Here is a 25,811-nt window from a genome sequence, read left to right as displayed (position 1 = left end):
TTCAGGTTGCTGACTTGAATCAAGTCCAGATTATTAGTGACTGAAAATGACTAAAGCACCATCCAATGTGTGTTCAGTGGCCTCTGTGAAATGGGCTTCTGGTTGCAGTCCAGTTTCTTGTAATAGGTGTCCACCTCTCCAGGACCACCCAAGATGGCATCTTTGAGCCAGTCTGAGAAGAGAGGCCAAGATTTGTATAGACACTGAGAATGAGCTGCCCTCTTACCTTACTTCCAGGGTACATCTACATTGCAACTTGGAATGAGTTTCCTAGTCCAGGTAGACAGACTCACATTAGCTGGGCTTAAAGTAGCAAGCTAAAAATAGTGTGGTTGCTGCACCTGGGTGACAGAGACCCTGGCTAGTCACCTGAGTTCAGACCCAAGGGATCAGGTGGGCTTGAGAGCCGAAGCTGTCACCTGAGCCATAACATTCATACTGCTATTTTTAGCACCCAAAATTGAGCCTAGATAGTGGGACTGGTAGATTCAGTGTAAATATACCCCTACAGAGTTTCTGACCCAAGTCAGAGTATAGACAATGTGGGAAACTTGCACCCCCACAGTCTTTGTTATACTAGTTCTGTGAATAAATATGATTCTGGTTTCTATAGCTGTCAGTCAGCACCTTTTACTAGCAGAGCTTTTAAAGAGGTTCTTTAATGATGAAGATCTGAGCAGATACTATTTTCTCTGTTCCTAAATCAAAACCGGTTTCCCTGGTACCCGTCACTTCCCTTCCCTTTCATTTGTTCCACCACTTTCCCCCTCCTTGAACCATAACATCCTTATTTATTAAAATGCTGTTTAAATAATGACATGAATAGAAGACTATGTCAGCCCTGCTTCTGCCAGTAACATATTCTAGATTAAATGGCCAAAAATTGCATTACCTTAGAGTTCAGATTGCTTGGTGGTATGTCACTCCTTGCAGAATGCTAAGTTGAACATAACTCAAACTCAAACTTTTGAAAACCAGCATCTGCCCAGTTAAAATTGCCCATGCAAAATAAACTCTGCCCTGGTATGCCCTGTTAACGCACATACCTTTACTCTGCCAACCTGCTGAAATGTTCATACCCATTCACTCTCATCCACAGGATTCCATCTAACACCGCTCTAGGACAAAATGTGGGGTGGGGGGAAAGAGAGAAGATTGAGTGTACCACCTTCCTTCTGTTACTCTGGAGCTGGCAGTAGCCAATGGGAATGATTTGGATACACTCTTGGTGCAGACAGGCTGTTACACTAAATGGTGGAGGCAATAGTTGGGCCTGCTTGGTAAAGATGTGTCTGGGATATGAGGACATGTGTGGATTACTTTGTGGTGTGTGACAGCTGTGACGATGGTATGAGGAGATCTATGTTTAGCACCCTCTGATGAGTGTGAGCAAAAGGCAGGGCTGCATGTGTACCTTCAGGATCCAGCATGCATCATTTCAAAGCAGTATGTCAGATAATTAAGGCACAGCATTTTATTACAATGGGTATTGTCAGTAGCAAGCTGCGATATGAGAGTAGTCTAAGCATTTATTATCTGCATGCACATCAGGTAAAGTGAGCATGGTCAGTGTCAGGTGTAGCAGCACTAAATGCATTAGATGAAGTGAGCTGTAGCTCCCAAAAGCTTATGCTGAAATAAATTTGTTAGTCTCTAAGGTGCCACAAGTCCTCCTTTTCTTTAAATGATGGAGGCAGTAGTTAGCTCTGCTTGGTAGAGGTGTGTTTGTGAGATCTATGGATTACTCTGAGGTGCGTGACAGAGCTGTGGTTGTGATACGAAACGATCTATGTTTTGCACACTATGAGAATAAGCAAATGGAAGAAGTGCATATTTACTTTCAAGATGCAGCTGCATCATTTCTATGCAGAGTTATGTAGGTTACGCCAATAGCATGGCATAAAGTTTCTATTACAAAGGATATTATCAGCTGAGGAGGAATAGGAGAGGACTCTAATGCTTTAATGATGGTTAAGTGAAAGTGTAGGATGAGATGTTACCCTGTGTGTAAGTGTAAAAGGCTGTGTTGTGGTTCTTAAATTTTACATGTGTGGTATTCATTCTGGGGAGCTGGCTAAATATGTGAGTGTATACTAGGATCTGGAACCTCCTGAATCTTATGGTGCCAAAGGCCAGTGTGAGTCTGTGCTATGTACCTAATGAGGCATTGCTCAAAAGAAGGTAAAGGGAAGGTGGCATGAGCAAACTTTTTTTTCCCTTTATGTCCTTTAATAATGTTAGATGGAATCCTGTGGGTGAGAGTCAACAGGCTGTAAAAAGAGCTGAAGAGCTTATACATTTCAGCAGCTGTAGTGTTAGCAGAGTATGTGTGTTAGCAGGGTGTACTGGGGCATTGAGTTTTGCTCAACTCAGTGTTCTGCCAGGGAACGACATACCACCAAGCAACCTTAACTCTGCATTAACATAGTTTTTTGGCCCTTGAATTTCCTAGTTCTCTGAACAGGAAAAGATATGTTGTTGGTAGGTGTGAATAATCATTGAGGCTGTTGTGCATATCATGTCCCGCACTTTTATACTAAATCAGCCATGCCCCTCACACCCCTACACCCACACACCAGCTCCCCCCCCCCAATGCCTGCTTTGGAACACCTCCGTACTCATGCCCTCACCCATTCCCTGTATTCCTCCTCCAACCTGGCCCCCACCCATGGGCATAGTTTTGGAGGGGTAGGGGAGCATTGCCCTCCCAAACTGCGAGCCTCAGGCAGGAGTAGAATTTCCCCCCCCCAAGCCCCATTGGCCTGACTGGAGCTGCCCCGCCCCCAAATATAGAAGTCAAACTACGCCTATGCCCCCACCCCATTACCCTCCCCTCATCTGAGCCCCTCCTTCCCCCAAATGTTAAGCAAGGAATTCATCTCCCTGAGGTGTTCACTGCCTGGTATATCTACCCTTCTATTGTTGTTACTGCCCCCTCCCCCCATAACTTGACTCACATACAGTGTCTGGAGCAAAGCACAACCATGTTACAGTGGAATGGTGTTCCTGGTCATGTTTCAGAATGGTTGGAGGGTGATGTTTGTTGCAGGGCCGGTGAGAGAACAACAGAAAGGGTTTCTGTTCCAAAATACTGGATGTTTTATGTTTGAGAGAAAGATCCTTTAACCCCGGCCTATCAGATGTACCCCATCTCTGAGAAACAGTCAGGTGTCAGAGCTTGTAATGTTTCTATGCCATACAGTACACATTCTCTGTATGTATCATATTTTACCTATTTTACCTATTGCAACCTAAAGACACTTTCACTTAGTCAGCACTCAGGATCCTAGAGACTATTGTTATTTTATTATTATGAATCATGTTTATTTCGGTAGTGCCCAGGGACCAACAAAGAATGGGGTCCCATTGGGCTAGGCACTGTAGAATACATAGTCACAGAGAGTTTGAGTCCAGAAGGAACCACTAGATCATCTAGTCTGGTCATCTGTATATCACAGGCCACCAACAGCACCCAGCACCTGCCCACTAAATCCAACTATCAAAATTAGACCAAAGTATTACAGCCCACTGGAGACTAAACTATTATGTGCCACAGGCAGAGAATAGGAGGGACCAAGAGGCACCATCCTCCCTAATGGCAGGAAAGTGATTAAATCAGATATACCCAGCTAATCTCAGCAAGTGATCTCTGGTCCATGCTGCAAAGGAAGGTGAAACCCCCACAAGTCACCATGAAGCTGACCTGGGGGAAAATTCCTTTCCAATTCCACATATGGCAATCAGTTAGACCCTGAGCATGTGAACAAGAACCAGCTAGCTAAGCAGTCCCTGCTCTGAAGAGCTTACAATCTAAATAGGCAAGATAGAAAAAAAGAGAGGAGAAAGGGAAATCAAATGAGTTACAAAGAAGCATGGGAGGAACCACTTGAGTAATTCTGACAGGTTTCAGAGTAGCAGCCATGTTAGTCTGTATCCTCAAAAAGAAAAGGAGTACTTGTGGCACCTTAGAGACTAACAAATTTATTTGAGCATAAGCTTTCATGATCATAAGCTACAGCTCACAAAAGCTTATGCTCAAATAAATTTGTTAGTCTCTAAGATGCCACAAGTCCTCCTTTTCTTTTTGAGTAATTCTATTAAAGTAATATTGGACCCCAGATTTGCTGAGATACTGGTTTTTATTTTAGCATTTTTAGATTGTTCAAGGCTAGCAGTTTCTGAAAGTTCTTGAAATAGTTTCCTAACATTTTAAAGAACTTTACTATAAGGGTAGCAGCAAATGTTTTATGATTCAGACTGGAGGTCTGACCTAGTATGGTGCTGAGTGTCTGTAATCCCATTGACTTCAAAGGACATTAGGAGTGCTAAGTAATTTGTAGAACTGTGTTCTTAAATGCCTGAGAAGTAAACTGTAATTGTGACCCTGTCCAATCCAATCAAGCTGATTTTTCCATTCTCAAGTTGTTCACTCCTTTTACATGATAGGTCATAAAGCACAAAAAAAGAAGAAGAAAGTTAGCACTTTTTGGTGTCTCCCTATAAATAAATCCATGTATTAACATTACAGCTGGTTGAAAAACATGCCGCATTTTTTTTCAAAATTCATACTCATTTTTATTTCAGTTTTTTGGGGCTTTTAAATGGTTTGTTAAAATTTTGAAACGTTTTGAAATTTCAACATTTTTCAAAAATTGAAAATTTTCTCCCAGCTTTCTAGCTGGTCAAAACCAACCAATCAAAAACGTCACTGAAAATTTCATCAAAAATGTTCAAGGTTTTTTGTTTTTGTTTTCTTTTGGGGGAGGGGTGACATTGAAATTCAAATGTTCAACAAAAAATGGTCAAAAAATCAAAATTAAAAAAATGTTGATCAGCTTTACCATCTGTTACTTGGCATTATTTTTCTGCCCGGTTATCTCACTCTAAATAAAAAACATGCTGTTTTAGAAATCCAGGAAGTAATCAAACAGCAGCCATTTAAATAGACTATCAGATCAACTAGTAAATAAGAGGCCAGTCTTGCTCCCATTCATATCAATAGCAGTTTTGTGAATTATTTCAATAGGAACAGAGTAGGCTCAAAGTTACAAACTGCAAACAGTAAATGAAGAGAGGCAAATTCAGTTATGCAAGCAGACACCAGTTTTAAATTCCCAAGGACAGGTCATTAGTAAAATGAGTGCATTAAAAATATTTTTTAAAGTTTTCAAACCACGGATCTAATAAAGGACATTCTCCTATTTTGCATCTTAAATGTCTATAGAGTTAATCCTTATGAGAGGTGAAATTTCTAGAAAATATAAGGGAAGCCTCATTTTAGCTTTGCAAAAACTTGGCTAATATAATATTGATTATTATGGCAGTAAAAAACTTGCACTTATACATACATTACTGACTGTCCATGCAGTTCCTGCATATATTCAGATGTGTTCTTGATATGCAGAGTTTTGCTAAATCACTACACAGGAGATGGCATATCCTCATTAAAACCTGCAGGGCTTTTTCATAGGGAATCATGAACTTTTTATAGCTTTTTAAAACTAGCAATATCATTTATTGGAGAATTATATCTCTGCTATAGAATTATATAGATTCATTTTAAAATGTTATAGAAAAGCTATAATTCTTCATTACATTCTATAGCTTTTTACAGTAAATTCTACAGAAGGCTATTGATTTTACCCATTACATTCTATAGGAGTTTTCTATAAGGGAAAATAGAGTATTGTAGTGTTTTCAAAGAGCTGGTTTTTCCAGAGTCCTTTTTCTCTGAGCCTAACTGCTGTTTTAGTATTAAAGTTAATTGAAAACAAAACTAAGATAAAAATAGTTGTTTAGTTTCTCGTGTTCATTACTTGAGACGTCATGGACTGTTAGTCAGTAGATACTAGTGCACTCTGAAACCTTCATACTGATACACAGAGTGTGCCCAGCCTAGCTGATAATGTAGAATTAAGGAGGCAGCCTAATCTAGAATATAAGGCAAGGAACAGAGAGTTAGGAATGGATCTGGGCAAATGTCTGCCATTTCTCTTTGTAGGGATTGGGCAAACAATTTCTTTTGGCTTTCACTTTTGGAGTGTTTGGAGGGTTGTTTCAGGCCTTACATTTTTCTAAACAAAATTCAAATTGCAAACTGAAATGTGATAAAAACTGCTAAAATTCACCTATCATGTAGAAATCAGTTTAAATTCCAAATTGTATATGATGTCAGTGTGAAAACCATGCATTGGCTTAGATTCACATGAAAGTTTGGTGAACTTTTCATTGAATCTGGTCTGAATTTCAAGTTTATAATTAAACCCAAATAAGGAGAGTTTTGTAACATTTTGATATCTCTATTCAAGGAATCTGTCTTTCCCGTTGACTCAGTTCATGACCATAGGCAAATGACTAAATCATTCTGTGCCTGTATTTCTCAAATGAACACTGCCCTCACAGAGCCATTGTGAGGCTTAAAACTTACTTTTAAAGCACCCGGAGTTCTTTAGATGAAAGATACTGTAGACATGAGGTAGTATGGTTCAATGAATTGAGAGTGGGAGACAGGAGACATGGGCTCTATTCCCTGCTCTGCTACTGATTCACTTTATTACCGAAAGCGAGTTATTTTGCATCTCTGAATCAGTCTGCCCATCTATAAAATGGGTATAACAATACTTGTGCACTTTTTGAAACACAGCAAGCACAGGGATGAAAAGCACTATGTAAGAATTAAGTTTTATTGAAAGTGCAATATTTTATATAACAATGTAGTGGGGTGATCACCCCGCTCCGGCTCAGAAGGGGGTTAATAGCCAGCCCTTGGAGAGGGCCGGGGCTGAGAGAAAAGCGTAGGCTGTTGGGGAAACAGCCAATCAGGCCACAGCTGGCCCTATAAAAGGCCAGTGAGCCAAGAGCTCAGAGAGTTTCTCTCTAGCTGTAGAGAGAGAAGGACCTGGCTGCTGAGCAGGGTACCTAGAGTGGAGCAGGGCTTGGGGAAGGCCAGAGGAGCTCCAGCCTGGAAAACCCCCAGGCTGCAGGCCTTGCTAAAGGCCAGGAAAGGTAGTGGGGCTACAGAGGGGTAGCCTGGGAATAGGCAGAGGCAGCTGGTCCAAGCCCCTCTTGCCCATGATGAGTGGTTTACAGACTGCAGTCTGCCCCAGTGAGTGGAGGCTAGATGGTAACTGGCAGTAGCCACTGAGGCAAGGTGGGGATAGAGGGTTGGGGGTTCCCCGGGTGGGGAGACCCAGATTGTGGGTTACTGTGGGGGCAGAACCCTAATGTAGAGGGGCACCGGGGTCTGGGAGGGACATGGGGGCCAGTGGCAGGCAAGACACTGGCCTGCAGAGGATGCTCCGGAGGCTGGAGCGCTAATTCCCAGGATGACCAGCTGGAGGTGCTGCACTGATGTTTCTCGGTCTGCTTCAAACAATAGAGAGAACCTTGAACACACAAGAAGAGTATGAAAAATATGCACCAATTGTCACTCTATTAGGGCCATATCCAGGCTTCAAATATACACGTTTATGAGTAAATTCACAACTAGAGTGCACTCCAACCTCAGCTCCCCAAAACTAGTAGAGTTCATTTTCTGTAGGGTACAGAGTGGTGTTCCAGGATGGGGCTTACAGGTGCAAGCATTATGGCACATAACTCCTCTGAAATTCTCATGACCCCCACATGCTATACCTTGATCAGATTACTAGTGCTTACTGTCATGAGTAATATGTGCAGGGGTTGTGTGAGTATTCCCAGGCTGCCTAGAATATGATGTCAAAGTATATATCATTTGCTTAATTAATTTGCACCTATTTTTAGGTTCAACTTGAAGACCCTCCATGTTCTGAGCTTTGCAGGCTTATTTAAATATATATTTAGGTCAGTACTAAGAATTCTAGAAAGATTTCCAATTAAGAAGCATTGTGGGCTCTGAAGTACCCATGAGCACTCAGGTGAATTAGGGCTAGCTCTACCATATAGGCACAGCAAGAGAGGAGGGTAGGCCATGGTGAACAGAGAATAGAGTTAAAATCATAGACATGTAGGACTGGAAGGGAACTCAAGAGCCCCTGCATTGAGGCAGGACCAAGTATATCAAGACTATCCCTGACAGGTGTCTGTCCAACCTGTTCTTAAAAACATCCAATGATGGGGATCCCGCAATTTCAATTAGAAGCCTATACAGGGCTGTATAGCTAAAAAGCTTTTTCCTAATATGCTGCAGATTATCCAATTATTTCTTGTCCTACTTCAATGGACATGGAAAACAATTGATTACTGTCCTCTTTATAACAACCCTTCAAATATTTTGAAGACTGTTATCAGGTCCCCCCCCGTCAGACTTTTTTCTCAGGACTAAACGTGCCCAGTTTTTTTAACCTTTCCTCATAGGTCAGGTTTTCTAAATCTTTTATCATTGTTGTAGCTCCCCTTTGGACTCTTCTGTTCCTCCAAATCTTTCTGAAAGTATGGCACCCAGAACTGCACACAGTACTCTAGCAGAGGCCTCAACAGTGCTGAACAGAGCAGGATAATTACCCCAGTGTCTGACATACAACAGTGTCATTAATACACCCCAAAATGATATTAGCTTTTTTTTTTTGCATCTGTATCACGTTGTCTCATATTCAATATGTGATCTACTATAAACCTAGATCCTTTTCAGCAGTACTACTGCCTCACCAGTTATTCCCCATTTTGTATTGGGGCATTTGATTTTTTACTTCCTAAGTGTAGTACTATGTACTTATCTTTATTTAATTTCATCTTGTTGATTTCAGACCAATTCTCCAATTTGTCAAGGTCCTTCTGAATTCTAATACTGTCCTTCAAAGTGGTTGCAACCCATCCCAGTGTGGTGTCATCCACAAATTTTAAAAGCATACTCTCCACTCAATTATCTAAGTCATTAATGAATATATTGAAAAGTACCAGATACAGGAATGACTCCTGTGATCCGACTAGGTACATCCTCCCAATTTGACAGCAAAGATTGATAACTACTCTTTGAGTACAGTCTTTCAACCAATTATGAACCAACCTTATATTAATTTATCAGACCACATTTGCTCAGTTTGCTTATGAGAATGTCATGTGGGACTGTGTCAAATGCCTCACTAAAATCAAGATGTATTATGTCAACAGCTTCCACTCATTCACCAAGCCAGTAACCTGTCCAAGAAGGAAATTAGGTTGATTTGGTGTGATTTGTTCGTGACAAATTCACATTGGCTATTACTTTGTGACCTACTTTGTGACCAGAAGTTAAGAATGGGTGACAAGGGATGGTTCACTTGATGATTACCTGTTCTGTTCATTCCCTCTGGAGCACCTGGCACTGTCCACTGTCAGAAGACAGAATACTGAGCTAGAGGGACCTTTGGTCTGAACCAGTATGGCTGTTCTTATGTTCTTATATTAATCTCTAGGTGCTAATAAATTGATTGTTTAATAATTTGTTCCAGTATCTTTCCAGATATTGAAGTTAGGCAGACTGGTCTATAATTCCCTGCATCCTCTGTTTCCCATCCTCCACGAGTTCTCAAAGATAATTGATAACAGTTCCAAGATTGCTTCAGCTAGTTTCTTCAGTACCCTAAGGTGAATTTCATCATGCCCTGCTGACTTGAATACACCTAGCTCATCTAAATGTGCTTTAACCTGTTCTTTCCCTATTCTGGCTTGCATTCCTTCTCCTGTTTAATATTAATTGTATAAAATTGTCACCTACATTCCCTCTAAATTGTGCGGCTATGCAGGAGGCTACCAAGGGCCATGCAGACGTGCACCCGACACTCAGGGGCATGGAGAGAGGTGAGGGGTTGTGATGGGGGAGCTTGAGGTATCCTCACTGCAGCAACTCCCCCAGCCCTGGGGCTGCAGCATAGCGAGGAGAGACGCCTCTCCCCACCCCAGCCCCAGGGCTGCGGCGGCTGGGGCGAGGCGCCTCTCCCCTAACATCAGCCTGGAACGGCTGTGACCAGGGAGAGGTGCCTCTCTCGCAGCCCAGGTGCTGCTGTGGGGCGAGAGGGCGGAGGGGAGTCCTCTCTCCCTGCCACAGCCCCATGCAGCCTGCACCCCAAACCAGAGCCCTCATCCCCCTGCACCCAAGCCTCTGCCCCAGCTTGAGCCCCCTCTTGTATGCTGAACCCCTCATCCCTGGCCCCACCTCAGAGCCTGCACCCCCAGCCAGAGCCATCAACCCCAATCCTCTGCCCCAGCCTTGAGCCCCCTCCCACACACATCGCCTCCATATTGGTACACATAATAAAATTAATTCCACACATGGATGGGAAAAATTAGAGGGAACACTGCTTGTCCCACTTAATCTTTTTAGTGAAGACTGAAGCAAAATGGGCATAAACACCTTAGTCGTCTTGATGTCATCTGTTGTTAACTGACTTTTCCTGCTGAATAGTGGACCTATATTGTCCTTCACCTTTCTCTTGCTCCTGATGTATTTATAGTACTACTTCTTCTTGCCTTTTATGTCCCTTGCTAGGTCTAGCTCATTGGTTCCTTATCCTTTTGATTTTATCCCTACGTGCTATTCTTTTGTAATCATCCATTTGTCCATGTTTCCACATTTTGTAGGATTTCTTTTTGATTTTCAGGTCATTAAAGTGCTCCTGAGGGAGCCATATTGGGCTCTTATTATTCTTCCTATCTTTCCTTCACATCAGGTTAGCTTGCTGCTGTGGCTTTAATATTGTCCTTGAGAAACTGCCAGCCCTCCTGAACTCCTTTTTCCCTTAGATTTTCTTCCCATGAGACCTTATCTACCAGTTCTCTGAATTTGTTAGTCTGTTTTTTTTTAAAGTCCATTGTTTTTATTCTGCTGCTCTCACTCCTTCCTTTCCTTAGAATCATGGAATCTATCATTTCAGGATCACTTTCACCCAAATTGCTTCCACCTTCATATTTGTAACCAATTCCTCCCTGTGTGTCAGAATCAAGGCTTAAAAGGTTGCTCCCCTGTTATTTTCTTCACCTTCTGAAGGAAGAAGTTTCCCCCAATACATTCCAAGAACTTATTGGAGATTTTGTTTGGCCTTATTACTTTTCCAACAGATGTGTGGATAGTTAAAGTCCCCCATTACTATCAGGTCTTGTATTTTGAATATTTCTGTTGTTTGCTCTAGAAATGCCTCATCCACCACCTCCTCCTGATTTGGTCGTGGTATACTATAGTTGATTCCTACCATAACATTGCCCCTGGTTTTTCCCCCTTTTATCTTGACCCAGAGGCTTTCTATGGTCTGCCTCTCACTTCGTTCTGGACTCAGAACAAGTGTGTATATTCTTGATGCATAATGCAACACCTCCTTCCTTTTTTCCCTGCCTGTCCTTCCTGAACAAGCAATACCGCTATACCAATTTGGCAGTAATGGAATTCTGGAAGATGGTGAATTAGGGGAGAAAAAATCCCAGAAAGAAATAGATCCTGAGAAGAAAAGAGAAGCAGGGAAGAAGAGAAGAGAATAGAGAAGGGTGAAAAAAGATTGGGGGACTGCATAGTTCAGGAATAGAAAGAGAAGAATAGAAACTCTCATCTCTAGCTTGCAAGGTCAAATCCTGCTCAGGTTACTGTAACCAAAATTTGTTACCATACTTTGGCGGTGGCTGCTGCTATTCCTAGTCTTAGTTGATGGGCATCCATATTATAGGAACCACCACCTCCACAGGTTGTTGATAATTTGTTGGTAGTCTCAGCAGAGAGGTGAGAGGCTGAATTGACTGGGAAGTGATCCCTGATCCCTCCTAATCAGGGTTGGGCAGAGTGGGAAGGCTCACAGTGCCACTGCCCAACGTGTAGCAATTTAGTGTATGAATAGAGAACTTGAGTTGTCACTTGCTTAAAAAGGAGGAAGAAAGGACATGGAAATTCTACATTGCATCTTGTGATACAGCTAGAAGGGGACCGGATTTTCCATTTCACAGGAAATTTCTTGATTTTTTTTTCCATTCCAAAAATGGAACAAAGCCATTTTAAAAAAATAATTCTATAAAATAAAATTCAGAAAAAAATTGTTTCAGATTGAGTGAAACTAACATTTTGTTCAAATTTTGATCTCTTTTAACAGTAAAGAAAAATTGTATATAAAGAGAATTTTGTTTTGAAAATTTGTTCCTAAACAAAACCAAACCGTTCTGTTCCCAAAATGCCAAAGCAGGAGGTTTTGTCATTACTGAAACACTTTACTTTGTGTTTTTTCTAAACAAAATTGTAAAAACTGACTTTTTAAAAATGATTTGATTAGGGCTGGCAACTAATTGCAGTTAACTCATGCGATTAACTCAAAAAATTAACCATGATTAAAAAAATTAATCCTGATTAATCTCACTGTTAAATAGAATACCAATTGAAATTTATTAATTATTGTTGGATGTTTTTCTACATTTTCAAATATATTGATTTCTATTACAACACAGAATACGAAGTCACTTTATATTTTTTATTACAAATATTTGCATGTGTAAAAATGATAAAAGGAAGTATTTTTAATAAACGTCATAAAAGTCCTGTAGTGCAATCTCGATTGTGAAAGTATAATTTACAAATGTAGATTTTTTTTCTTGAATAACTGCACTCAAACAAAACCACGTAAAACTTTAGAGCATACAAGTCCACTCAGTCCTACTTCTGCAGCCAATTGCTAAGACAAACAAGTTTGTTTAAATTTACGGGAGATACTGCTGCCTGCTTCCTATTTACAATGTCACCTGAAAGTGAGAACAGGCATTCGCATGGCATTTTTGCAGCTGGCATTGCAAGGTATTTACGTGCCAGATATGCTAAACATTCGTATGCCCCTTAATGCTTCAGCCACCATTCCGGAGGACATGCTTCCATGCTGATGATGTTTGTTAAAAAAAATAGTGCGTTAATTAAATTGGTGACTGAACTCCTTAGGGGAGAATTGTATGCCTCCTGTTCTGTTTTACCCACATTCTGCCATATATTTCATGTTATAGCAGTCTCGGCTGATGACCCAGCACGTTTGATTTATGAACACTGTCACTGCAGATTTGACAAAATGCAAAGAAGGTACCAGTGTGAGATATCTAAAGATAGGTACAGCACTTGACCCAAAGTTTAAGAATCTAAAGTGCCTTCCAGAATCTGAGAGGGACAAGGTGTGGAGCATGCTTTCAGAAGTCTTAAAAGAGCAACATTTTGAGGTGGAAAGTACGGAACCCGAACCACCAAAAAAGAAAATCTGACTCAGATGATGAAAATAAACATGCATTGGTCCGCTCTGCTTTGGATCGTTATCAAGCAAAATCTGTCATCAGCATGGACTAATGTCCTCTGGAATGACGGTTGAAACATGAAGGGACAAATGAATCTTTAGTGCGTCTGGCACGTAAATATCTTGCGATGCAGGTTACAACAGTGCTATGCAAATGCCTGTTCTCATTTTCAGATGACGTTGTAAACAAGAAGCAGGCAGCATTATCTCCTGCAAATGTAACCAAACTTGTTTGTCTGAGCGACTGGCTGAAGTAGGACTGAGTGGACTTTGTTTTATTTATGCATGCAGGGTTTTTTGTACATAATTCTACATTTGTAAGATCAACCTTCATGATAGAGACTGCACTACAGTACTTGTATTAGGTGAATTGAAATATACTATGTCTTGTTTTTTACAGTGCAAATATTTGTAATCAAAAATAAATATAAAGTGAGCACTGTACACTTTGTATTCTGTGTTGTCATTGAAATACATATATTTGAATGTAGAAAACATCCAAAAATATTTTAAAAATGGTATTCTATTATTTAACAGTGCAACTAATCACGCAATTAATCATGATTAATTTTTTTAATTGCTTGATAGCCCTAGTTTTGATAAAAAAAAAATGTTGTGCTCTATGCTTGCCAATTGGTCCATGACATTGATAAAATGTGGGCCAAATCTTTTCCTTTAGTGGAGTTACACTTAGGAATAAGGCAAGCAAGATTTAACTCTGCTTTTACAGCTCTGCTTGTACAGAGGTTTTTCATAGTAACTGAATCCCATAATATTTTCCAGAGCCAAGTAATAGTCATGCTGCACTACAGTGTAAAATAGATGATTGTTTCCTAATACACTGAATTATAATCTTTATGAAGCTATCATTAGGGGTGGAAATAAACAGGTACCAACTGGAAGTCAGGAGTAGCACAAACATATTTTGTCTTCTAAACAAGCAGTTGTTTTCAAAGTATGTTCAGTATCAGTATCAGGCAAAAATGAGATGCCTTTGACAATGTATTAAAAGCATCTGGCAATGGATTGAGATTTTTTTAATTTTTAATTTCAAGTCTAACTATCATTTGCAGTAAAAGTGGACTGCAGAGGCTTTAAATATCTTGCAACAATCAGGTGATCATCAACATTCCAGATGGGTTTATTTTTTTGACAGTGAAAGCTCTTCCAGCTTGCATTGTTCTATTGCAGCTTTTTTCAGTAAGTGCTCTGTGCATAAAAAAATGTGTGGTTTCCATGTTAAAAGCATAAAATATGTGTGCTTGGGAACAGGGAGAGGTGTTCCCTGTTCTTTATCAAACTGACTTGGTCCTGTGCAGAAAGGCTATGCTCTTGGACAGGGGCATGCAATTCATGCGAATCAAAATAAAATTAGGAACAAGGATGGTTAGTTTGTCCCTCACTCTATCCCCTCCCACTTAGGGCCCAGTTCTGCCCCTTCACTCAGGTTAAGGAATACCTTACTCCTTGAGCAAGCCTGCTGAGTTCACTGAGACTGCCTGAAGACTAAGGTACTTTTCAATGGGCCAGAACATCAGCCAGGGTAAAATGTCATAGCTTCATTGGTTTCAATGGAACTACCAGGATTTGCCCAAACAAAGGATCTGGCTCAGTGTGAATAAGAATAGCAGAATCAGGCCCTTAGTGTTTCCTTTCTTTTGTTCTCCCTCTTCTCCCCCCCCCACTCCTCCAGTCTTTTCTTTTCATCTCTTCTGTTTGCACCCATGAGGAAAAACTTGTATAATTATTAATGGTTAGGATTGGGAAACATTTTTATCTTGTTATCTATGCAGTCTCTGTTTGATTTTTATTGTTGCCAGAGACAGGTTTAGACTCAATGCTTCTCTATATTCCTTTTAATTAAAAATTGTTAGAATAATATATGTTCCTGTAAAAAGCACAAGATATGACCCAAAAATATTGTTAAATAAAATAATACATTTCTGAAATATGTCAGTTTATAAAGAGGTGTTTGAGACCATAGCCAGAATTTTCAAACCTAAAGTCAGGTTCCTAAATCTATATTTAGACATCTAAATAAAAGTGGCCTCATTTTCAAAGGTGCTGAGTATATACATCTCCCATTGACTTCACTGCATTTGTGGGTGCTGAGCATACTGCTGATGAGGCCAGTTTTATTTATAGCCTGACTTTTGGCACCCTCAGTATGAACATTTGGGCTCAGATGCACTAGCAGCACTGCCACATGTGAGAGCCAGTTCAAGGTGTGTCATGACTCCTGCTTCAGGTGGACAGGAATGGATACAAACATCATGATTTGATTCTCTCTCTCTCTCTCTCTCTCTCTGGATTGGGGGGTGGGTGTGGTCAGAAGGAGCAATCTACTACAACCCCCATCCATGATGACTAATTGTAAGAGCTGCTGTGTATCCTTGGAAGGAGTTGTTCCCTTTTTGTCTGTAAGATGAATACAGCATGCACAGTGTGGATGCAGAGTGTTGCAGGGTAAAAAATGATGAGCCGGGCAGTCTGACTCTGCATCATTGAGAGCACAGCTGCATGGCCGCCTCATGCTTCTGCTTAGCAGCAAAAGAACGGTCTGAAGGCTTGAGCCAAAGCTCTCAGAGTAAATTAGAACCTCTCCACTCATTTTAAAGGACTCTGGATCAGGCTCAGAGGAATGAATAGTCTCTTCAGCTTGCTATCACCCTCAAACCCATGACCACTCATACATACTTCTTCTCTGCCTACAACCCACCTCTTACTTACCCTGCATAGTTGTGAGTAAGGGAGCAGCTGCACAATGAATATAGTCTCAATGTTAAGGATTGTGCCTAGTGCTTAACCTTTCGTATGTCGCATGCCTGGCCTCCACACACTAGCACTGAAGTACAACAACTTTGCCTTCCTGGCTGCATGCTGCTGAAAATCTGGGAAGGTCAAGAGGAAGATTCTCAAAGGTTCCCAACTCCTATTGACCTTCACTGACTGAAACTCATGGAATTTCACTGAGAGTCAATGAGAGTTAGGCACTTAGCTGCCATGTGAGCTTCTGAAAATATCCCCCAGATATATTAGAACTCCTGGCTGTTGGGTGAAGGTAGAGGAATGGGAGTTGGACAGAGGCAAAACATTTCAAGGGGTTTGGGGAAATCTCATTTCGTTAGGGTCCCTTGAAAATCCCAGCCCAAGAAGGTGGCAGAGACTGACGAGGTGGTTGGAAAATGTGGTAGAGAAATTGAAAATAAAAGGAAAAATGCAAAATTGTTTTTCATTTTCCAAGCACATCTACTTGTTGACCCTTACTAAGACCAGCTTGCTGTCCTCAAATCACTGTCCTCGGAGGTGGGAGGCAGACTTTCAAAGTGTAGGTTATGATTGTCATCAAGTGGGGAGAGAAGAGAGCCTACATTCAACTGTCTGATGCTCCTATTTCTGGGGGTAGGGATGGGGGGGGAATCTCCATATAAATTATAACCCTATCTGTGGGAAAACTCTTGCTATTGTTATCCCAAGAGGTTAGATGTCCTCTTGTACAAATAGGAATTAAGTATGCACACACCCTTTTTAATACCTGAAGAATTCCGGCTGTACTCTGAAATGACATGAAAGTGGGAAAATTAGTAATTTCTCTGCATGCCACAATTCCAGCTGCAGGCAGAACAATATGCAGACCCGATCCTTGAACATCTGGTCCAGAACAGGCTGGTGGTGATATGAATCGAGATGAATACAATGTTCCTGTGCCTTTAAGATCAGACTAGATCAGGGATCTCAAATTCGAATCACCACGAGGGCCACATGAGGACTAGTACATTGGCCTGGGGGCCGCATCGCTGACACCCCTCCATCCCTTGCATGAGGCCCCACCCCTTCCCCGCCCCCCATTCCAACCCCTTCCCCAAAGTTCCCACCCCAACTCCACCCTCTCCCTGCCCCTATTCCAACCCCTTTCCCAAATCCCTGCCCCTACCTTGCCTCTTCTCTACCTCCTCCCCTGAGCGCACGGCTCCCCGCTCTTCCCCCCCCCAAAGAACTAAGCTCCTGGAGGTAGGCAGAGGAGCAGGACACAACGCACTGGGGGAAGGGGGAGTCGGGGCATGGGGAGCTTGGCGGGCTGCAGGAAATAACCCCGGGGGCCACGTGTTTGAGACCCCTGGACTAGATGATCACGATGGTCCCTTCTGACCTTAGAGTCTATGAACCCAAACTAAAAATGATTGTATCCACAGGACAAAAGGATGTCGACATAATTGACTATAATTTTCATCTATATTTCTTGCTTCAGACTGGACTAACGTACACATGGAAATTACCTTTGTTACAAATTATACCAATCATAATGTTGTCATGATTACTGCTCTCAGCATCTTTGAAATTTAAGGCTATAGGCCCAAATTTCAGAATTCTTACTCAGTCCATACTCAAACAAAGCTCTCAGGGGCAGGGACTGTATCTTTCTATATTTTTGAGAAGTTCCTATAATAATGGGGCCCTGGTCTTGACTGGAGCTTTTAGGCACTACTGCAACAGAAATAACTTAATAATTACTAATGGGAATTTTACCCACACGAGGACTGAATAAATGCTAAGTGTTTCACAATCTGTACAAAACAAACTGTTGCTTTTAAAATAAACATCAATATCTGGATAAGGATTATTTCTGGTACCAAAGGAATATAACATTTGGTACATTTTGCTCTCTTTAAAAACAACTTTTTAGTGAATATTGTGCTTGTGGAAAGTACCAGCCTGTCAGAAGGTATGTGGTGTTATTGGTAGCCAGGTCAGTCCCAGGATACCACAGAGACAAGGTGGGTGAGGTAATATTTTTTATTGGACCAACTTCTGTTGGTGAGAGAGAGACAAGCTTCTGAGCTTGCAGAGCTCTTCTTCAGGTCTGGTGAACTAAGTTTGAAATAAGGTCCCTCACCAACAGAAGTTGGTCTAATAAAAAATATTACTTCACCCACCTTGTCTCTCTAAAGACCTGGCAGAGTCAAGTTCGATATTTATCATTAAACAGATACAACCTAAGGGTCAGTGCCAGTCTGTTCCCACAGCCTGACTACTTCCTTCAGACATGGTAGTATAGCTGAGTGGGTAAACAGTAATTTATTTAACCAATTTCCCCTTATTTTCAATTTTAAAAATGTCTGTGGGTAGAACTGGATGGAAAATTTTCATAAAAAATTGTCCCTTTTTTAGTAAAAATTTTGAAATTTGGAAAATTTTAACCAGCTCTAGTCATGATCAGATTATTTTTCTTTCATTTATTTGTTTAAAATATTTGATTAACTGTTTCAAATGTTGTTTACAGCATGCTATTAAATGCTCAGTATCAAAGTTCCATTGATTAGCTGTGATTGGTCATATAAGTCACATGGTATTGTTTCTGTTCCCTTAATGGATGAATGCAAACACAGTATGCAAATTTAATATTCAAAAACTCAATTAAGTGCAACTCAATTGTCTGCATGTTTATTACAAGTGAGCACACAAGAGGTGTGAACATGGCTGAAGAGAATTCATATTTAAATTTGAGCAAATAGTCACAGAAAAGTTTTGCATTTTTCACCCAGCTACATGCTAGGCCTTATCCAAAGCACACTGGCATCAGTGGAAGTCTTTCTATTAACTTTAATGACCTTTGAGTCAAGCCATCCAGGAAGGAAAAACTAGAGATACTGAGAATAGCTTGGATTTAAAGATAGGAAACTTGAGGCACACAGAGTTTAAAATATTGGTATATGATCATACTGTGGTAGACCAAGAAAGAGAGCCAAGAATTCCTAACTCCTGTCTTATGTCTTTAGCCACTCGATAATGCTCTTTCCAAAGTACAGCATCAACAGGATCTGAACTTGCTTCCAGGTCTGTACGTCCTTGTTCATTATGGGTGAAATTCATCCTGTGCAAGGCCCTCTGCCTCATTTAAACCTGAAAAAACCTGTTGGAAATGGACCATCCTGATTATCACTACAAGAGGTTTTTTTCTCCTGCTGATAATAGTTCACCTTAACTGATCACTCTCATTATAGTGGCTATGGCAACACCCATTTTTTCATGTTCTCTGTGTGTGTGTTTATATATATCTTCCTACTGCATTTTCCACTGCATGCATCCGATGAAGTGGTTTTAGCCCACGAAAGCTTATGCTCTAATAAATTCGTTAGTCCCTAAGGTGTCACAAGTACTCCTCGTTCTTCTTCCAGAAGAGAGAAGGAAGGGCAAAGTGGCTGCTGCACCACTGAGGGGTGCTCCATCATGGTCCCAAATGCTCTGGTCATGAAAATGCCATTCAGGGGAGGACTAGGAGATCAACACTTATGTGGGTCCAATTGCCCAGTCCCCCTACATTGAGTGTAAAGATGCTGAGGCTGCTGCTATTCCAGCCTTAGTCCCAGATTTGATTTTCAGCAGGTCTGACCTAGGCTTGAGTATTAGATTCCATCCCTTCCAGACCCTGCTGAGTTCTCCATACAAAGACAGCTTACTCAAACTTTGTGTTGGCTGTGTGTATATTTAATGCTAAATCAACACTATAACATAACAAGACCCCACTATGGGCTGGAGCAACCCCTTCTATGAAGAATGGAACTCAGGGGGAAGAAAACTCCATAGGTTTTCCTCCCTGCTCAGGTAATTGGCTACAGGACTGATCCCCAAACCTGGAAGATCCTCAAGACCCCACAGAGGGTTTGTGCTCTTGGCACCCCATCCGCGCCCTGGCAGTACAACTCCAGCAGACTCCCTCTACAGTGATTGTTTCTGGGACTGCCCTCTAAAAGGATGTCTGCTGTGGAGAGGACTCCATGGAACTGAGAACCCAGCCCCTGGGGGATGCATGATGTGCATCCACTAACCTTGTCCTCACCCAGTGCAGGGTGGCTCACCACTCAATTGCAAATCACCCAGCCCGCTCTTCCTCACTTCGTGGATCCAGATCCTGCAGAGGGTCTCCACATGGTTAGGAGAAGGGAAGGTGGCTGCTGCTGCCCCAGAGATCACTAACTGTCCCCTCCCACATGAAGGGTCCCTCTCCGTGTGGATTTGGGGATACATCTGGACCGTTCTCATCAATATGTTTAACCCCTTAATCCCTACTAGTCACATATGTCCAGCAGTAAAGGCGATTTGAGTAAGTGCTAGATACCAGGATAATGGTTTTCTCTAGTGGTGCTCAGAAGGACATAAATATAGTTTTCAAGGCAGATTTTTAACCCTAATGAATCGTGTCATGTATGTATGGTCTACAGTTCTTATTAAGGTTCTTTACTCACTGTCCTTTCCTTCACTATAGTTGTATTGTGCCATTTGCTTTCATCCTGCATATACTTAGAGGGAGGAACAGGCAGGTAAGTGTACTTTTCACATGGTCAGAGCAAGTTGTACAGCTATCAGTTTCGGTTGTGTCTGACGGCCCTTGGCTCCTCACTGCTAAAGAAAAATTATTAAGATTAATATTCTTCATGTTTTATTTATATTTACTGATCTTGCCTCAGTGAGTTTTTAAAGAGACACTTTCATGTTAAAATTCCTTATCTTTCTTACTAATAACTTAGATTATTAAAAATGAAAGACCTTTTAAAATCTAGATTTACTTTTCACCATAGTGTGTGTTTACTTTCTGCACATCATTAATGGCCTGAACATGCAATCTTACTCATGTGAATAATCCTTATTCACACAAGGGTGAATAAGGGTTACTCAGATGACTAAGGGATTCAGGATCAGATCCTAGGACTCCAGCCTTGCAGACATTTCTGCAAGATTTACAAATGTGAGTAGTCTGAGTAAAACTACTCATGCACATAAAATTACTTGTTTGTATGTGTTTGTATCATTGGGGTGTTGGGCTCTGATACTGCAAACACTTAACAAAATTAATTTTACTCACCTAAGTAATCCCATTGAGATTAAAGTTACTCCCAGTAATGAATGATTGCAGGATTGGGCCTTTGAAGTCCATGGCAAAATGCTTGTTCACTTCAATGGGTGTGGGATGGGTGCATTTCACTGTGGCTGCTTATCATGCTCAACACTGGGAAGTTAGGGCTGTAAATGCTTCAGGGGGATATTTAAATCCAAACCAAAAATTTAAAAAAATTTAAATATGCTATTATTATTAGGCTTTGTGAAGAATTATATATTACACAGACACTTTAAGCCCAAAATGTAGCATCTGCCATGCCCCTTTAAGAAACGTGGGCCAAATCCTAGTCCTTACTCAAGGATTTTTAATGGGATCTTGCCTACATGAAGACTGATGTTTTGGGCCCAAATTAGGGAAATCTAAATCCTCTCCTTGGACATCTTTGTATATTTATGATATGGAGATTTTCCACTCCAAGACTTCTTTTAACCCCTTTGATCTCTCAAACTGAATGCCTCTTAACTTCACAAATAAATTAGCCAGTCCCAACCTCATCTAGCCTTGAGACGACAGTGGCTTTTTATCTTTTTTTTTTTTCCTTTTTCTTTCTAAATCTGCATCATCATGTTTTTCCATTGCCATGGCAATGCACCTAAGTATACAGAGAAGTGCAACAAACCAAGTGGATGTTAAAAGTTCGTGCAAAGATAGAATTACTAACTAAACAAATACTATTGGCAATATGGTTCCAGCGGGGATACTGAGAGTTCTCTCTCTCTTTATCTTTGTCTTCTTGCAATCCGATTACAGGTAAAAGTGCAAACAGTGAGATGAAAGCTGACACATCAGGGTTTGTAAAACAGGCATAAGAGAGGAAATCTGCATAAATGATATTACGGGTACATGAAAAAAAGTGGTGTTTGGTTTGAATTGTAAGCAGTTCTGGCAGCTTCTAATGAAAATATGGATGATTTAGCACTTCTTTAGTGAAAATAACCCTGCCCTGAACTTCAGATAGCCATCTTATTGTTAATGAAGAAATGGAGGAGCAAACAATCAAGGGCATAGTACAAGCAATGAATCGGGGAAGAGTTCTTTTCATTTAGCCTGATAACACTCTCCATATTGTTATGTATGAAATGAATAAATAATTGGCCCTTCAGTAACACTGCAAGACAGCTACCTGCAGGGGCAAATTCTTTCAAATAAATAACGAGTAAATAAACACGGTTTCCTTTTATGGTTTATAAAATAAGGTCTTATTTTTAGTGAAAAGCATTCTTCTTATTCTTCTAGGAATCTTACAACAATGCCAGGGAAAGCCATAAATATTTTATAAAGAATGTTAATAGAGTTTTCTATGCTGAGGAAAAGTCAATGATTTTTAAAAAAGGGATATGTGATTATTTTCTGACTAACTGCAACAATGATGTGACATTAATTTTAATATTAGTTAATGCATAATGACAGTATTTAAATGAGCAAAATCAGGCTTTGGTTGGATATTGGAAATGTCATGATTTTGTTCAGCAATTTCAGTATGAAAGCTTGATTATTTCCACTGATGCATTTATACAGTCTTTATGACAAATCTCAGTCACTTTTCAGTATAATCCAATTGTACTTTATAAGAATTGTCACTTATCTCTCTGTGTTATACCATGATCTCATCAACTTTACTATCTGACTTGGAAAATGAGTTGAAAATGCCAACCAGCAGCCTATGACATCCTCACACAAATTCAACTTTGATGCAGGTTTCAGAGTAGCAGCCGTGTTAGTCTGTATTCGCAAAAAGAAAAGGAGTACTTGTGGCACCTTAGAGACTAACAAATTTATTAGAGCATAAGCTTTCGTGAGTGAAGTGAGCTGTAGCTCACGAAAGCTTATGCTCTAATAAATTTGTTAGTCTCTAAGGTGCCACAAGTACTCCTTTTCTTTTAACTTTGATGCAAGATTTTTAAAACTATTGTATCAGGCAAAGCTATAATCTGATCTCTTCAGCCTGCTTTTGTCTTTTAGAGCTCACAATTACTCAGAATGTTATTGGTATCTGTTTTGCAGACACTTAGAAAACAAAGGTAGAAAGCACCTACTAGGTCATGTAGGTCATCTGAACCTGCAACCATGACTCAAGCCAGTAGTCTTTATTCACATGAATAGTACCACTATAAGCAATGAGGCTTCTCATACGAATAAGAGCTGGTTTTGAGAGTAATAATTGTATATTCTCCAGTGCTTTGTCTTGGTCAATTTTAAAGGTGACCTGAAAATGTTTTTTTTAATTAAAAAAAAGAAAAGGAGTACTTGTGGCACCTTAGAGACTAACAAATTTATTAGAGCATAAGCTTTCGTGAGCTACAGCTCACTTGCATCCGATGAAGTGAGCTGTAGCTCACGAAAGTTTATGCTCTAATAAATTTGTTAGTCTCTAAGGTGCCACAAGTACTCCTTTTCTTTTTGCGAATACAGACTAACACGGCTGCTACTCTGAAACCTTTTTTTTAATTGTGTCCTTTTAAAACTTTTTTTTAATGACATTTAAGGAAGGCCTGAGAAATTTTATTTTAAAAAGAAAAAACTTTTTTTTCTGCTTCTTTCTTTACTTTAATAATATCAAGAATGTTAAGTCTACCTTTTCCTTGTTTGTCTGGATGACTTCTTCTGGGTGTCAGAGATGGGTGCTGTGAGTGCTCTCACCCCTTAACTAAAATGACAGGGCTCTTCTAGCTTTAACAAAGACGTATTTTCTCCACCATTTCTATTACATGCTGAATTTAGATAGCCATTACTAACAAAAAACAGAGTTTTTTGCCCATTATCTACTGCTTCCTCTTTGTCGGCCACTTCTGAGATTCCATCAGACAACACTATCAAGCTTGTCCAATATGATTTGTTTTTTATAAACCCATGAGGCTAAATTCATCCCTTGTGTGACCCTGCTGATTTGAATGGTGTTAGAAAAGGGATGAATTTGCCCCAAACTGTTAATTTCTCATGACTTCATTATCCTCTGATCCCTTTCCCTCCCCCCCCTTAATACTTGTTTCATTATTTTAGTAGGGATATAAGTTAGATTTGTGGTCTGACAATTGCTAGAACTGCTTTTTTGTCCCCTCACCTGTTTTGAAGATAAATAAGTATTTCATTGGGAGTGAGATAGGTGTTTGCTTTTTCCCAGTCTTTGGGAGGTGACCTCTATAGTAATGTGGCTCAGCCAAAACACCCCTTACACCAGTAAACTACAGAAAAAGCTTTACTTCTGAAAACCCCTTACCCCAAAATACCACTGTGGAAGGCCAGAGAGTAACAAAATGGTGAAAAATACAGAGGATCCTGGAGAACCTGGCTCCTTCAGAACAACTCTCCCCAAGCACTATGCTCAAACAGAAATACTAGGGTACTTTAAACCACATGAGAGCTAGGGGGAAAGAATGGTGACCATATGACCAAGGGAAAGCTGAGGAATGCCCTCAAATGTGAATGTGGCACTCTTAAACACTTGAACACTGCCTGATGCCATGCCCCCCAAGGAACTGTTTGTGATACATGACAACACCAGGTCTTGGCTGCAAGCTCTGCTGATGATCAGTCAGCTGCCCTATCTCATTTTACGTGATCCTGGAGAGTCTTTCCAGGGGGAGGTGCAAAATAGTTCTCCCTGTACTAGAAAGACTCTTTTGCCACAAGTGGGGATTCATCCTAAGGAAAAAAATAATATTCCCACTGGGTCCGCCTCCTTTTTATTAGGAGTTTCCACTGGGATGGGAGCAGTGAGCTTCTTTATTTTGACTCTGGCTCCCTTGGAGCTCTGTTGGCAGATACTGGGTCAGCACATCCCACAACAGCTCTGCCCAGCATAACCAACTTTTGGGGCTGCTCTGGCTCCCTAGGAGAGCTCCGCACAAGAGAGATTATGATTGCTATCTGGTATGGCAACCTTGCAGATTTTCCACCTCAGACATCCACTTTCAGCGTTTACATCAGCATAAGCCACTATAAAACTCTGGTTGAATTTAATCCTATATTTATAGCCAAACAGCACCTAAAACAGTCATAAAATTGTAGACAAACATAATACACATGCTTACACATACTCCATTACAAGTACAGGTAATCCTCTTAGTAGCAGTGAAACTAAGGTCTAAGCGCTATCATTATAAAAGCCCAGTTTTACAGAATTCAAAACTAATCTATTAAATTTTACTCTTTGCTGAAACCTGCCAAGAATGGTTTTGGCTTCAAGTGGAAACTGTCCAAAAAATACACGTGGCCATTTTAAAGTTATGCAAGTACAGAAAAAAGGTAAACTGGGATACTGAATGGCTCTGGGGCTATGTATAGGCTATGAGGCCAATTCCTCAGGGTTACCACTTCAAAATCTAACCCAGGTTAATAGTGAACATTATTAACATATGATGGCGGTACAATGACCTCTATGTGAAATGTGTTTGGTGGTCTCAGTCTAGCTCCTAGTGGAGAGATGTCTTCATATCAAAAATCAACTCCCAGTTGGCACCAATTTCTGCAATTGGTGACAGTCTCAAAAGTGAATCGGAGGACTAAGTGAAATGTGAAATGATGCTTTCTCTCCTACAAGCACTCCTTGCAGAGCAAAGTTGATGCTCAGTGGTAAGGCACTGTTGGTAAGTTTTTGTGACTACTACCATTGCAGTACCTGTTGGTTAAGCGGAAGATGTCAGCCTCCAGATCTATCAGTGGGCATTGCCTGGGATTCTCTGCTTGGTGTATTCCTCTAGATATCTTGGTTTGATCCT

The sequence above is a fragment of the Dermochelys coriacea genome, chromosome 2 (genome assembly GCF_009764565.3).
Source record: "Dermochelys coriacea isolate rDerCor1 chromosome 2, rDerCor1.pri.v4, whole genome shotgun sequence".
In the NCBI taxonomy this organism is placed as follows: Eukaryota; Metazoa; Chordata; order Testudines; family Dermochelyidae; genus Dermochelys; species Dermochelys coriacea.
This window is presented reverse-complemented; position numbering follows the sequence as displayed.